Source organism: Pan troglodytes, chromosome 3, assembly GCF_028858775.2.
Source record: "Pan troglodytes isolate AG18354 chromosome 3, NHGRI_mPanTro3-v2.0_pri, whole genome shotgun sequence".
Lineage (NCBI taxonomy): Eukaryota > Metazoa > Chordata > Mammalia > Primates > Hominidae > Pan > Pan troglodytes.
In genome coordinates this window covers 189,503,743-189,520,241 of record NC_072401.2, presented here as the reverse complement: position 1 = coordinate 189,520,241, position 16,499 = coordinate 189,503,743, and the positions used below count along the sequence as shown (strand labels likewise).

The 16,499-nt window shown below is 38.5% G+C and overlaps 1 long non-coding RNA gene across 2 annotated transcripts in view; it reads right to left on the bottom strand.

Annotated features, from left to right (window-relative positions):
• The window catches only part of LOC107974514 (uncharacterized), a 133,407-nt gene that overhangs the window by 78,303 nt on the left and 38,605 nt on the right, over window positions 1-16,499 (bottom strand). For both annotated transcript variants that reach the window (XR_010156786.1, XR_010156785.1), the window contains exon 2: window positions 1,291-1,426. This is a non-coding gene — a long non-coding RNA (uncharacterized LOC107974514). The remainder of the gene's footprint in view (window positions 1-1,290; window positions 1,427-16,499) is intronic.

Sequence of the window (16,499 nt, the reverse complement as noted above, 5' to 3'; positions counted from 1 at the left end):
CAGTGAGCTGAGTGAATGGAGTGCACGCCATTGCACTCCAGCTTGGGCAACAAGAGTGAAACTCCGTCTCAAAAAAAAAAAAAAAAGAAAGAATACAAAAACCAAGAAGGTTGAATTTCTCCACATCAATGCACTAAGCCCCCACAGAAAATAAAAAATTTTCCTTAAATCAAATAAAAGAGGTAAGCCTTAGGGAAAATGATATGTTACTTCAGCATTTTATAATGTATTGAGTTTACTTTGTTCACAAAACTGATGTCATAACCAAAGGTAGGAATAGAGGAAAATCTAAAATCTGATGGTAAACTTAAATTAATTTTTAAGGATTCAGGGAATAAACTACTAAAAGATACGCATAATCTCACAGTCTATAGAGCAAAAAAGACATTTCCTATGACTTCTGTGATAATTATCATCCCATCTTCAAAGAGCAAGATCACAATTACTGTATTTCCTGTTGGCCACTGCAGGCTGGAGTCCTTGAATCCAAAACGCACAGGGATGAGCTGCAGGGCTGGAGGCCATGCTGAATTACTCTTTGAATATCGTAGGATGTAGGAAAGAAGTTCAGAAAACAATATCATATTCTCTATTATATACACTGCATTTCCAAAAAAGCATTTGATATCATAATTCTCTCTAGATTCTGACATATATTAAATAAATCTGTATATTTCAAGAGGCTTCTTAAAGACACGAAACCTCTCTCAATCCCCAAAGGGAAGAAGCAGATCTATTCATGCCTTCTCTCTAATAATCCAATTTGAAGATTTAAGAAGAAACTTGAAAATACATTTTAGAAGGTATTTCAGTTTCTCTGAGTAGCTCTTCCAGCTCTGTAATCTTCAGAAACTATCTAAGTCCTTGAGACATTTATTTATAAACTACCGTATGTTCACAATTTGAGAGCAACATAACACGACACATTAAAGCTTGATTAGCAGATTGAAGCGGCGCCTGTGCACTTTGTAACCAAAATCAGACCGAAATGATGTCCTAGCTTATGTCCAGAAAATGTATGCAAGGACAGAATTTTTAAATAAAAATCCTTTTTGAAGATAATTAGCTGAAATTAATTCTTTTATCCTCAATAAAGCATTATATCAAATTCATTAGACTTCGGATAAAGGTTAAGATTTGTAATGCTTTGGGCCAGACACGATGGCTCACATCTGTAGTCCCAGCACTTTGAGGGGCCAAGGAGGGAGATTGCTTGAACCCAGGGGTGTGAGACCAGCCTGAGCAACATAGTGAGACTCTATCTCTGCAAAAAAAAATTTTTTTAATTACCTGGGCGTGGTGGTGTACATCTGTAGTTCCAGTTACTCAGGAGGCTGAGGTGGGAGGATCACTTGAGCCCTGGAGGTTGAGGCTGCACTGAGCTGGGATTGTGCCACTGCATTCCAGCTGGCGACAGAGTGAGACCCTGTCTCAAGAAAACCCAAAACAAAGAATTGTAGCTTTGGTAATCAAAAATTGGTGTTATGCCCAGCCATTCTTTTTCCTCTATCAAACAATAGAGAAGCTATTCAAATATCTGAGTAAGTTTATTAGGGTCACCCACAATGCAGTCCTGGAGACCAATGTGCCTGTCATGAAACTGCATGATATCCAGATGATCTAGTTCCTGAATCTACACTCTTGCCACATAGTGCATTGCCTGGCCAGGACGCGTCACTCAAATTACAAAGTACTGGACAAAAATGAATAGAAGATACCTGTATGATATTTTGTTGAACCTCTTTATTTGCATGAGAAATTTTCCCATACTTACTTTGTATGTAAAACCAAAGCAATGTATTGGATCTGCAACTTTGCAAAATAATCCTTTCCCTGTGAAACTTACAGTGTTTCTGAAGCAGTATGATCAAATCTAAAGAAAAGAAAGAGCTTTTCTAAAGGTAGGTCTCTAAAATGTGAGATTTGAGTTTGGAATTGTACTATGAAGTATGTAATTGTTTACATATGATACATTCGTTAATTACACCTGGGCACATGCAAGACTGAAATAGCAGTTGCATTGCATTGTTTTCTTATAGTTTCGTCAGTGATCTGTGCCCCTAGATAAAAAGCAATTGCTAAATAAAGGAACAATATTTCATTATACTCTATTGGGTAGCTAGTTTTATAAGCTAGATATGTGATAATACATCCAGCTTTCATCATAAGTATTTTTGAGAAAACATGGACTTTTTTGCTATTCTATTTTCATCCAAATAAAATATAAAAGCTAGATCAATGTATATATAGTGTTAAAATGATGATTGTAATTCTATTTTTAGACGTAAAAGAGAATGCCATGCTAATTACAAACAGCACTTTAGCTAAACGCGATTTTCCCCCCAGGCATCACTATAAAGATATTTCAAGAGAATAGTTTTCCTGAGGACTTCTTATGTATCATTTTATTTTTGGTAAATGCAGTGGATATAATAATTTGATCACAACTGTACTGCAGATGTGTTATGATCCATGAAAATTTGAAGACATAGCACCAGAAACTTTGACTACATTGCTGAAATTGCTACTAAACTGCTTTTAGTGTATCTGTAAACAAGTGGATCTATTGGTTGAGAGTTTTGGTTTTGCAGTTAATAGAGCTTAGTTAGAATATCTGCTCCTTCCCTCACTATATAACAAGGTTTTTCATGGGGTTGGAGAGAATGAACACAAGACACTCAGCGTGGCAGGTTTTTAGTAAATGGTAGCTGTTATTATCAATTTAGTTTATACATCAATCTCTTTGTATCCAGCAAATAAAATATTTCATGATAACTAAGAAATTGATGTATTGGAGTAGACCCTGTTTCATGCATTCTTACTGTCTGTCTCTAACAGAGGCCTCAAAGTATGTTTTATGAAAGAACATTTTTGGCTTCTATGGCACAGATAAAAATAGGAAAAAAGGTGTCCCTTATGTTTCCAATCATAAATCACTATAGATCATTTATCCATCAATTAAATGTAATCTTCTCAAATATAATTGTAGTTGAACCCAATGTCATTCATTATTTGTGTAATTATTTATTTTTTAAATAAAAAGGACTTTTATTTCTTTAAAAATTACTTATTTTCAATTTATAAAAAGTAAATGGCCGGGTGTGGTGGCTCACGCCTGTAATCCCAGCACTTTGGGGGGGCCGAGGTGGGTGGATCACCTGAGGCTGGGAGTTCGAGACCAGCCTGACTAACATGGAGAAACCCTGTCTCTACTAAAAATACAACGTTAGCTGAGCGTGGTGGCGCATGACTTTAATCCCAGCTACTCGGGAGGCTGAGGCAGGAGAATTGCTCGAACCCGGGAGGCAGAGGTTGCAGTGAGCCATGATGGCACCATTGCACTCCAGCCTGGGCGACACGGCAAAACTCCATCTCAAAAACAAAAACAAAACAAAACAAAAAACCATAACCATGAATTAGTCCAAGTTAAACCTATGAAGTCCTTGCAATATTTAGTCAACAAATAAGTAATTTACATCAGTATATGCAGGGTATTTTGTTAATTGTTTCTGGGAGATATAAAAAGAATACTGCATTTGTCTTATTCTCTGGGGCTTTATAGTCTACCAGGAAGATGACATGTGAATAAGCAACTTTAATACACAGTATGATTCAGGAGTCATCATACAAGAGTGTGTGTGTGTGTGTGTGTGTGTGTGTGTGTGTGTGTGTCTGTGATGTAGGGATACTGACTCACGGAGACTCATTGGTTTAGAGACCAAGAAACATCACGTGGGAGGTTCATCCAATGGGAACATGCGCATGAAGGACTCCAGGGGGAGCTGAGCTAGTTAGCAAAATAGAGTGGTGGTACATACTACTCACTTTTTCCTTATTTGCAACATTCTTATAGTTAAGCCCATCCTAGGAGAGGGCACAAAATTTTCTCCTAGGATGGGAGATAATACATTAAAAATAATACTTGTCAATAAAATATTTTGTAAAAACCCCAAGTGCATGTCTGCTTTGCTTATTTTTTTGAAAATGATTTATTCTAATATATGAGTAATACTGCAAAATTAAGAAAGCACAGCAAAATATAAACAAGAAAACAGAACTCCATAACTTCAGCATGGAGAAATACTCACTTCTGCATGTTACTTCCAGAAAATTTTAAGTCATTCAAATACATACTTTTTTTTTTTGTTTTATGAAAAATACATCATACTATATGGAACTTCTATGAACTAGTTTTTTTGGTTATCAAAGAATTTTCCATTTCTTCACTTAAATGGGCTACATATGACCCTTTATACTTTTTCTGCTTTCTTTAGGATAACTTTTTGAATTTTTTGGTCAAAGAAGGTATACTTAAATTTCCGTAAGTATATCTCAATCCAAAAAGGTTTTGCCAATTTATACTTCTGCCAAGTTTGGAAAATATGTTTGGCTGTAAAGTTGCCCTTACTGTATGGAGAAATAAGTTCTTGAACACAGATTATGGATTTTTAAAAAATCAGTCTTTTACTTTTTTTTCATTTTGATAGGGAAATAAAGTATTTTGTTAATTTAAAATTAGTTTTAAACATTCTTAATGGATTTGAGTACTTTAAAATACATTTTGATTTTTTAAATGAAAATAGGCTCTTCATCATCCTCAGCAAAATAACACAGGAACAGAAAACCGAACACCGCATGTTCTCACTCCTAAGTGGGAGTTGAACAACAAGAACCCATGGACACAGAGAGGGGAACCACACACACCAGGGCCTGTTGGAGGGTGGAGGTGAGGGGACAGAGCTTAGAGGATGGGTCAGCAGGTGCAGCAAACCACCATGGCACACGCAACCTATGTAACAAACCTGCACGTTCTACACATGTATCCCGTTTTTGTTTTTAAGAAGAAATTAAAAAAAAAAAAGAAAATAGGCTCTTTATTTTTCTAACTTTAACAATTGTTTTTCGTGGATTTATCCCCTCTATTCGGTTTAATATATTTATTAATTTTAAGAGCTCCCTATAAACTTGAGATAATTACCCTTTGTTATATTTTGCAATTTGTTCAGTTTGTTCTTGGTGGATTTTTTTTTTCTTGTCTTAGAGAAATTTGAATTTTGTTTATTTTCCCATATGGAAATTCAATAGCCTCAGAACCATCTATTGAGAGGCCACTCTTTCCACACTAATTAGTAATACCACATCTGGTATATATCAGGTTTCTAAAAATAACTGTTTATGGGCTCTCTATTCGGTTACATTGTTTTATTTGTTCATCCTAACATCAATATCAAGTATTTAGGGATTTATTTTTTTTAGTAGTGCAAGTCACCCTACCTTGTTGTTCTTAAAAACTGTCTCAATTATTTTTGACCACTTCCTCTTTCAAATGAATTTGAAGATTCTCTGTTGAGATTTGATTATAACTGTGCTGAAATTATAATTATTTGGGGTGAATTGGCATCAACAATATCAATTCTTCCCTGCCATTAGTATTACTTTTTCTGAAGTATTCAGTTCTTTCTTTAAAACATTTTTTAAAAAAGATCTCTGCATGTTATTGCCATTTGGTTAGTTTTTTAAAACAGATCTTGTAGTTTTGATAACATCTATGAATGTGATGTTTTCTTTATTCAACATTTTAATTGATTTGCAGTGGTGTGCTGGCGCTGACACCAGTTTGCAAGGGCCAGTTACGTGCAACTATTGGCAGTTCTGCTTCAGTGACATTACACTGGTAGCTTCAAATGGGCTGTGGGAGGAGAAGTTGCACCTTGGAAATCAGCAATCACCGCATATCAGGTGTCTCTCTTTCCTTTCCTGTCTTCAAGTAACCAGCACAAAACTGCTTATAGGAAGTTAATGGAAAAAGTATGTTTTTATTTAGTATGGTAGAATAGTTTGATTCAAGCCTGCTAATCTTGAATCTAATACATTTTAAAATCTCTTATCAGTTTCTAAGTGTTTATTTGTAGATTATCTTGGATTTTGTATACAGACATCATATAAACAGCAGAGAAGAGTTTTTACCTCTTTCCATCCACTTCTTGTACTTCATTTGTTTTTCCTATTTTGTTGTTGTTGTTGTCGTTAAGCTCTGGTACACTTGTGACTAGAAGAGATGAAAGAGGGCATGTTCGTCTTTCCCTGAAAATTCAGTGAAGCTGCTTCCAAAGTGTCATCATGAAGTGTGCTGTCCGTCGTGCGCCTATACCGGCTGCCCATTTTTGCCTCTGCCCTCCGTGTGACTGAAACCGCTGGGTCATGCTGAGTCCCAATTTTACGTGGCTAATCAGGTATATGGGGCCCACATACTCTTCATGAAGAGCTTTCTTGGACTTTAGAGCACTGTATTCTCTTGTTTTTCTTTCTGCGTCTCCAGCTGTTCTTACTCTCTTTGCTAGTTCTTCCTCATCTCCTTTACTTTGATGTGTTGGAGTTCCAGGAATGAGTTCCCGGGTTTCTTTCTTCTATGTATGCTCACTCTTGGCCTTGAATACTACCTATTTTTGATTATGTTAAATTCATATCTCTAGTTTGTTCAGTTTCTCAGAAGTTTAAATTTGTATGTCCAACTGCCTACTTTTCACTTCTACTTGAATGACAAATTGTGCATTTCAAACTGAATGCCTGGTATTTTCCATCCTTCCCCAACCAAACTCACTCTACTTCATCTTGACTAAAGGCAACTCCATTCTGTCAGTTACCCAGGCCAAAACCCTTTTACACGCCACATTAGCTTGTCAGTAAATCATGGCAGTTCTACTTTATATAAATATTTACAAAATTACTTTTTGCCGTCTTCACGACTGCCACCCTGGTCTAAGGCACCATCATTTTGGGCTAATGTTTTTTCATTAACCTCCTAATTGGCCTTCCTGGTATCACCCTTCTCCTCTTTCAGACAATTTCCTAAACAGCACTAGAACAATGGTTGTAACACAGGAGTTGAATTTTATCTTTTATCCCTCCTCTGTTCAAGACCTTACAAGGGGGGGAGGAGCCAAGATGGCAGAATAGGAACAGCTCTGGTCTACAGCTCCCAGCGTGAGTGACACAGAAGACGGGTGATTTCTGCATTTCCATCTGAGGTACCAGGTTCATCTCACTAGGGAGTGCCAGACACTGGGCGCAGGACAGTGGGTGCAGCACACCGTGCGCCAGCCGAAGCAGGGCGAGGCATTGCCTCACTCGGGAAGCGCAAGGGATCAGGGAGTTCCCTTTCCTGGTCAAGGAAAGGGGTGACAGACGGCACCTGGAAAATCGGGTCACTCCCACCCGAATATTGCACTTTTCCAACGGGCTTAGGAAACGGCGCACCAGGAGATTACATCCTGCAACTGGCTCGGAGGGTCCTAAGCCCATGGAGTCTGGCTGATTGCTGGCACAGCAGTCTGAGATCAAACTGCAAGGCGGCAGTGAGGCTGGGGGAGGGGCGCCCGCCATTGCCCAGGCTTGCTTAGGTAAACAAAGCAGCCAGGAAGCTCGAACTGGGTGGAGCCCACCACAGCTCAAGGAGGCCTGCCTGCCTCTGTAGGCTCCACCTCTGCGGGCAGGCCACAGACAAACAAAAAGACAGCAGTAACCTCTGCAGACTTAAATGTCCCCGTCTGACAGCTTTGAAGAGAGCAGTGGTTCTCCCAGCATGCAGCTGGAGATCTGAGAACGGGCAGACTGCCTCCTAAAGTGGGTCCCTGACCCCTGACCCCCGAGCAGCCTAACTGGAAGGCACCCCCCAGTAGGGGCAGACTGACACCTCACACAGCCGGGTACTCCTCTGAGACAAAACTTCCAGAGGAACGATCAGACAGCAGCATTTGCGGTTCACGAAAATCCACTGTTCTGCAGACACTGCTGCTGATACCTAGGCAAACAGGGTCTGGAGTGAACCTCTAGCAAACTCCAACAGACCTGCAGCTGAGGGTCCTGTCTGTTAGAAGGAAAACTAACAAGCAGAAAGGACATCCACACCAAAAACCCACCTGTACATCACCATCATCAAGAACCAAAAGTAGATAAAACCAGAAAGATGGGGAAAAAACAGAGCAGAAAAACTGGGAACTCTAAAAAGCAGAACACCTCTCCTACTCCAAAGGAACGCAGTTCCTCACCAGCAACGGAACAAAGCTGGATGGAGAATGACTTTGACGAGTTGAGAGAAGAAGGCTTCAGACGATCGAACTACTCCGAGCTCCAGGAGGAAATTCAAACCAAAGGCAAAGAAGTTGAAAACTTTGAAAAAAATTTAGACGAATGTATAACTAGAATAACCAATACAGAGAAGTGCTTAAAGGAGCTGATGGAGCTGAAAGCCAAGGCTCGAGAACTACGTGAAGAATGCAGAAGCCTCAGGAGCCGATGCGATCAACTGGAAGAAAGGGTATCAGTGATGGAAGATGAAATGAATGAAATGAAGCGAGAAGGGAAGTTTAGAGAAAAAAGAATAAAAAGAAATGAACAAAGCCTCCAAGAAATATGGGACTATGTGAAAAGACCAAATCTACGTCTGATTGGTGTACCTGAAAGTGACGGGGAAAATGGAACCAAGTTGCAAAACACTCTGCAGGATATTATCCAGGAGAACTTCCCCAATCTAGCAAGGCAGGCCAACATTCAGATTCAGGAAATACAGAGAACGCCACAAAGATACTCCTCGAGAAGAGCAACTCCAAAACACGTAATTGTCAGATTCACCAAAGTTGAAATGAAGGAAAAAATGTTAAGGGCAGCCAGAGAGAAAGGTCACGTTACCCAAAAAGTGAAGCCCATCAGACTAAAAGCGGATCTCTCGGCAGAAACTCTACAAGCCCAAAGAGAGCGGGGGCCAATATTCAACATTCTTAAAGAAAAGAATTTTCAACCCAGAATTTCATATCCAGCCAAACTAAGCTTCATAAGTGAAGGAGAAATAAAATCCTTTACAGACAAGCAAATGCTGAGAGATTCTGTCACCACCGAGCATGCCCTAAAAGAGCTCCTGAAGGAAGCACTAAACATGGAAAGGAACAACCGGTACCAGCCGCTGCAAAATCATGCCAAAATGTAAAGACCATCGAGACTAGGAAGAAACTGCATCAACTAACGAGCAAAATAACCAGCTAACATCATAATGACAGGATCAAATTCACACATAACAATATTAACTTTAAATGTAAATGGACTAAATGCTCCCATTAAAAGACACAGACTGGCGAATTGGATAAGGAGTCAAGACCCATCAATGTGCTGTATTCAGGAAACCCATCTCTTGTGCAGAGACACACATAGGCTCAAAATAAAAGGATGGAGGAAGATCTACCAAGCAAATGGAAAACAAAAAAAGGCAGGGGTTGCAATCCTAGTCTCTGGTAAAACAGACTTTAAACCAACAAAGATCAAAAGAGACAAAGAAGGCCATTACATAATGGTAAAGGGATCAATTCAACAAGAAGAGCTAACTCTCCTAAATATATATGCACCCAATACAGGAGCACCCAGATTCATAAAGCAAGTCCTGAGTGACCTACAAAGAGACTTAGACTCCCACACAATAATAATGGGAGACTTTAACACCCCACTGTCAACATTAGGCAGATCAACGAGACAGAAAGTTAAGAAAGATACCCAGGAATTGAACTCAGCTCTGCACCAAGTGGACCTAATAAACATCTACAGAACTCTCCACCCCAAATCAACAGAATATACATTTTTTTCAGCACCACACCACACCTATTCCAAAATTGACCACATAGTTGGGAGTAAAGCTCTCCTCAGCAAATGTAAAAGAATGGAAATTACAACAAACTGTCTGTCAGACCACAGTGCAATCGAACTAGAACTCGGGATTAAGAAACTCACTCAAAACCGCTCAACTATATGGAAACTGAACAGCCTGCTCCTGAATGACTACTGGGTACATTACGAAATGAAGGCAGAAATAAAGATGTTCTTTGAAACCAACGAGAACAAAGACACAACATACCAGAATCTCTGGGACACATTCAAAGCAGTGTGTAGAGGGAAATTTATAGCACTAAATGCCCACAAAAGAAAGCAGGAAAGATCCAAAATTGACACCCTAACATCACAATTAAAAGAACTAGAAAAGCAAGAGCAAACACATTCAAAAGCTAGCAGAAGGCAAGAAATAACTAAAATCAGAGCAGAACTGAAGGAAATAGAGACACAAAAAACCCTTCAAAAAATTAATGAATCCAGGAGCTAGTTTTTTGAAAGGATCAACAAAACTGATAGATCGCTAGCAAGACTAATAAAGAAAAAAGAGAGAAGAATCAAATAGATGCAATAAAAAATGGTAAAGGGGATATCACCACCGATCCCACAGAAATACAAACTACCATCAGAGATTACTACAAACACCTCTACGGAAATAAACTAGAAAATCTAGAAGAAATGGATAAATTCCTCGACACATACACTCTCCCAAGACTAAACCAGGAAGAAGTTGAATCTCTGAATAGACCAATAACAGGAGCTGAAATTGTGGCAATAATCAATAGCTTACCAACCAAAAAGAGTCCAGGACCAGATGGATTCACAGCTGAATTCTACCAGAGGTACAAGGAGGAACTGATACCATTCCTTCTGAAACTATTCCAATCAATAGAAAAAGAGGGAATCCTCTCTAACTCATTTTATGAGGCCAGCATCATCCTGATACCAAAGCCAGGCAGAGACACAACAAAAAAAGAGAATTTTAGACCAATATCCTTGATGAACATTGATGCAACAGTCCTCAATAAAATACTGGCAAACCAAATCCAGCAGCACATCAAAAAGCTTATCCACCATGATCAAGTGGGCTTCATCCCTGGGATGCAAGGCTGGTTCAATATACGCAAATCAATAAATGTAATTCAGCATATAAACAGAACCAAAGACAAAAACCACATGATTATCTCAATAGATGCAGAAAAGACCTTTGACAAAATTCAACAACCCTTCATGCTAAAAACTCTCAATAAATTAGGTATTGATGGGACATATTTCAAAATAATAAGAGCTATCTATGACAAACCCACAGCCAATATCATACTGAATGGGCAAAAACTGGAAGCATTCCCTTTGAAAACTGGCACAACACAGGAATGCCCTCTCTCACCACTCCTATTCAACATAGTGTTGGAAGTTCTGGCCAGGGCAATTAGGCAGGAGAAGGAAATAAAGGGTATTCAATTAGGAAAAGAGGAAGTCGAATTGTCCCTGTTTGCAGAAAACATGATTGTATATCTAGAAAACCCCACTGTCTGAGCCCAAAATCTCCTTAAGTTGATAAGCAACTTCAGCAAAGTCTCAGGATACAAAATCAATGTACAAAAATCACAAGCATTCTTATACACCAATAACAGACAAACAGAGAGCCAAATCATGAATGAACTCCCATTCACAATTGCTTCAAAGAGAATAAAATACTTAGGAATCCAACTTACAAGGGACGTGAAGGACCTCTTCAAGGAGAACTACAAACCACTGCTCAATGAAATAGAAGAGGATACAAACAAATGGAAGAACATTCCATGCTCATGGGTAGGAAGAATCAATATCGTGAAAATGGCCATACTGCCCAAGGTAATTTATAGATTCAATGCCATCCCCATCAAGCTACCAATGACTTTCTTCACAGAATTGGAAAAAACTACTTTAAAGTTCATATGGAACCAAAAAAGAGCCCGCATCACCAAGTCAATCCTAATCCAAAAGAACAAAGCTGGAGGCATCACACTACCTGACTTCAAACTATACTACAAGGCTACAGTAACCAAAACAGCCTGGTACTGGTACCAAAACAGAGATATAGATCAATGGAACAGAACAGAGCCATCAGAAATAACGCCATATGTCTACAACTATCTGATCTTTGACAAACCTGAGAAAAACAAGCAATGGGGAAAGGATTCCCTATTTAATAAATGGTGCTGGGAAAACTGGCTAGCCATATGTAGAAAGCTGAAACTGGATCCCTTCCTTACACCTTATACAAAAATTAATTCAAGATGGATTAAAGACTTAAACGTTAGACCTAAAACTATAAAAACCCTAGAAGAAAACCTAGGCATTACCATTCAGGACATAGGCATGGGCAAGGACTTCATGTCTAAAACACCAAAAGCAATGGCAACAAAAGCCAAAATTGACAAATGGGATCTAATTAAACTAAAGAGCTTCTGCACAGCAAAAGAAACTACCATCAGAGTGAACGGGCAACCTACCAAATGGGAGAAAATTTTCACAACCTACTCATCTGACAAAGGCTAATATCCAGAATCTACAATGAACTCAAACAAATTTACAAGAAAAAAACAAACAACCCCATCAAAAAGTGGGCGAAGGATATGAACAGACACTTCTCAAAAGAAGACATTTATGCAGCCAAAAGACACATGAAAAAATGCTCATCATCACTGGCCATCAGAGAGATGCAAATCAAAACCACAATGAGATGCCATCTCACACCAGTTAGAATGGCAATCATTAAAAATTCAGGAAACAACAGGTGCTGGAGAGGATGTGGAGAAATAGGAACACTTTTACACTGTTGGTGGGACTGTAAACTAGTTCAACCATTGTGGAAGTCAGTGTGGCGATTCCTCAGGGATCTAGAACTAGAAATACCATTTGACCCAGCCATCCCATTACTGGGTATATACCCAAAGGACTATAAATCATGCTGCTATAAAGACACATGCACTCGTATGTTTATTGCAGCACTATTCACAATAGCAAAGACTTGGAACCAACCCAAATGTCCAACAATGATAGACTGGATTAAGAAATGTGGCACATATACACCATGGAATACTATGCAGCCATAAAAAATGATGAGTTCATGTCCTTTGTAGGGACATGGATGAAATTGGAAATCATCATTCTCAGTAAACTATCGCAAGGACAAAAAACCAAACACCGCATGTTCTCACTCATAGATGGGAATTGAACAATGAGAACACATGGACACAGGAAGGGGAACATCACACTCTGGGGACTGTTGTGGGGTGGGGGGAGGGGTGAGGGATAGCATTAGGAGATATACCTAATGGTAAATGACGAGTTAATGGGTGCAGCACACCAGCATGGCACATGTATACATATGTATCTAACCGGCACATTGTGCACATGTACCCTAAAACTTAAAGTATAATAATAATAATAATTTTTTAAAAAGAGACCTTACAAAGGGTCCCCAGTGTGCCCTCAGCCCTCATTGCAATCTGTGGGGCCTGACATGGTCTACAGCCATCCTTGCTTCTCTGACCTCATCTCCTGGGACTCTCCCCTGGCTCCCTTGACTCCAGCACTGGTCTTCTCTCACCTGACAGGCCAGGCACACCCCTGCCTCTAAACTTCACACTCGCTACTTTTTTCTGACTGTAGTGCTCTTATCCCAGACACATACAAGGCCCTGCTCCTTACTTCCTCCGATGTCACTCCAATGACACTTTTTAATTGACTCCTATCCTACCCTCCCAATCCAGAAATGCATCTCACTGAAAGTGACCCAATAGTCCCACAGATAGTTTATTTTATTTTTTGATAAACATAGAAGTTGACCCTCTGGTCTTAAAGCTTGAAACTTATATTTATTTTATCTGAGTTCCTTCCTCAGGAAACAACCTTCATGCCTCTCAAGAAAAGGATCAAGGAACTGGAACTCACCAGATCATCACATCCAGATAATGGGATGCCACCTCTCATTCATTATGATTGTTTTTTTGCTCCTCCGGAGTTCCTGTCTTCTTACACGTTGTTACATTTCTTTCCTGATATAGAAACCCTTAGTTTTGGTCAGTCAGGGAGATGGATTTTGAGACTGAGCTCCCATCTTCTCAGCTGCAGCACCCAATTAAAGCCTTCTTCCTTGGCAACACTCATCATCTCAGTGATTGGCTTTCTGTGTGGTGAGCAGCAGAGCCTAGACCGAGCACCTGGTGTTTCAGTAACAATACCTCCTCTACCATGATGTGTATGTCCTCTCCTCCCTACATTATTTTTCTCCTTAGAGATGATCATTGTCTAACTTTATTTTTATTTACTAATTTGTGATTATTTACCCTCAACTTCCTCATTAGAATACAAGTGCAACAGGGTAGAATTTGTTGTTACTGTTTTGTTCAAAGCTTCTTTTGTTGTTTATTTTGATATCTCCAGAGTCTGGAAAAGTGCTTAATACATGACAGGTCTGTACTAAATATTTGTTGAGTAAATGAATCGATGATATTGAGTGTATTAGTTTCCCTTTGCTGCTGTAACAATTTACAAAAAACAGTGACTTAAAAACAGCACACAGTTATTTTCTTATAGTCATGGAGGCCAGATTGCAAAATCAGCTTTACGAAGGTAAAGTCAAGGTGTCGTTGGGCTGGCTTTTTCTGGAAGCTCTGAGGAAAGTATCTGTTTGGTTGCCTTTTCTCAGCTTCTAGTGCCTGCCTGAATTCCTTGGCAGCCAAGGAATTCCATCCTCAAAGCACGTCACTCCAAACGCTGCCACCATCACGTCTCTTTCTGCTCTTTGACTCCTCCTGCCACCCTCTTCTAAGGATCCTTGTGATCACACTGGGCCCCGTAGCTAATCCAGGATACTCTTCCTTTCTTGAGATTCTTAACTTAATCACATTTGCAAGGTCCCTTTTGCCCTACAAGTTGACATTCACAGGTTCCAGGGATTAGGATGTGGACATAAGAGGATCGTTATCGAGCCAACCACAGTGGGGAAACTCCTTTATAGTTCAGATGTGCTAATTTTAAAAAAATTATAAATGACCATTGATTTTATTGAACACTTCTGTATCTACTGAGATAAAATTTATATATTTGTTCTGCAATGTCTTAAAAAGCTTTATTAGAAAAAACAAAGCTTACTATTTTAACTGTTTCTAAATATATAGTTCAGTAGTGTTAAGTGTGTTCACCTTGTTGTGCAACCAATCTTCAGAACTGTTTCATCTTCCAAAATTGAAACTCTCTGTCCTTAAAAGAAGAACTGCCCATTTCCCCTCCCCTTACACCCGGCAACCACCAGTGTAATTTCTTATGTGGTAAACGACATTAGAGGATTCTTCTCTTGAACCAGATTTTCATTTATAGGGATAAAATGCTACTTGAGTATTATCATTTTTAATACACTGTTGAATTCAATTTGAAAATATTTTCATTAGGATTTTTTTCTTTTTATTATACTTTAAGTTTTAGGGTACATGTGCACAACGTGCAGGTTAGTTACATATGTATACATGTGCCATGTTGGTGTGCTGCACCCATTAACTCGTCATTTAACATTAGGTGTATCTCCTAATGCTATTCCCCCGATTTTTTTCATTTATATTCTAGTAGGTCAAATGGTCTTTTCGTTTACTGTCCTTGTCAGTGTTATTCTATCCTTACAAAGCAAGATTAATTTATCCTCACTCAATGAGATAGGTAATTTTTTCTTTTCATCTTCTTTGAAAAAGTTTATATAAAATAGAAATTATTTACCTCTTGATGAGATAAAATGTCTTTATTATGATGTTATCCAGATTCTTTGTTTCTTCTTGTCAAATTTTTGCTATTTTTATTAAAGTATCCATTTAATCTAATTTTAAAATATTGTCATAAAGTTTTTAACGTATCCCGTTATACGTTTTGAAATCTTAAAGTATCTCTGCTCTTAAAATTTCTAATGTTGTATTTTTTCTTATTTTGTTTTTCTCAGTCTTCTTAGAATGTTGCCTATTTTATTAATTTTCCTTCAATAATCAGTTTTGATTTTGTTAATCTCTATTTTTTCTTTTTAGTAATTTCTGCTCTTAAAATTTTAGAATTATGTTTATTTTCTACTTTTTAAAGTTTATGTTGGCCGGGCATAGTGGCTCACACTTGTAATAATCCCAGCACTTTGGGAGGCTAAGGTGGGTGGATTGCTTGAGTCCAAGAGCTCAAGACCAGCCTGGGCAACACAGCAAAACTGCATCTCTACAAAACTAAAAAAACTTAACTGGGCATGGTGGTGTGCGCTTGTAGTCCTAGCTACTCAGGAGGTTGAGGTGGGAGAAGCCTGGGGAGGTTGAGGCTGCAGGGAACCAAACTTACGCCACTGCACTCCAACCTGGGCAATCAGAGTGAGACCCTGTCTCCAAAAAAAAAAAAACAAAAAACCACAAAACTTAAGTTTATGCTATTGTTCTTTTTCTAGTGCCTTTAGCTGAATGGTTTTCTTCATTTTAAAAACTATTTAAATACATTTATTTAAGGCTACATATAATGTTTTTGAGATATTTATTTAAGGCTACAAATTAACCTCTAAATACCACCTTATCTGCCGTGTACAGGTTTTGATATATGGTATCTTTCCATTTTTTTCTATTGTTTTAAATGTATATCATAATTTCTTTCTTGAGCAGGAATTAGTATTACTTATGAGTGTATTTTTAATCATAAGACTTTTCTTATGCCTTAAAAAACCTTATTTTTACTTTTAATTTTATTGTGGTCAGAAGTTATGGTGTCTATCTTTTTTTTTTTTAATTTCTGTGACAACAAGCATACTAAATATTTAAGATAACGGAGTTGTGCTAACAGAACTTCCA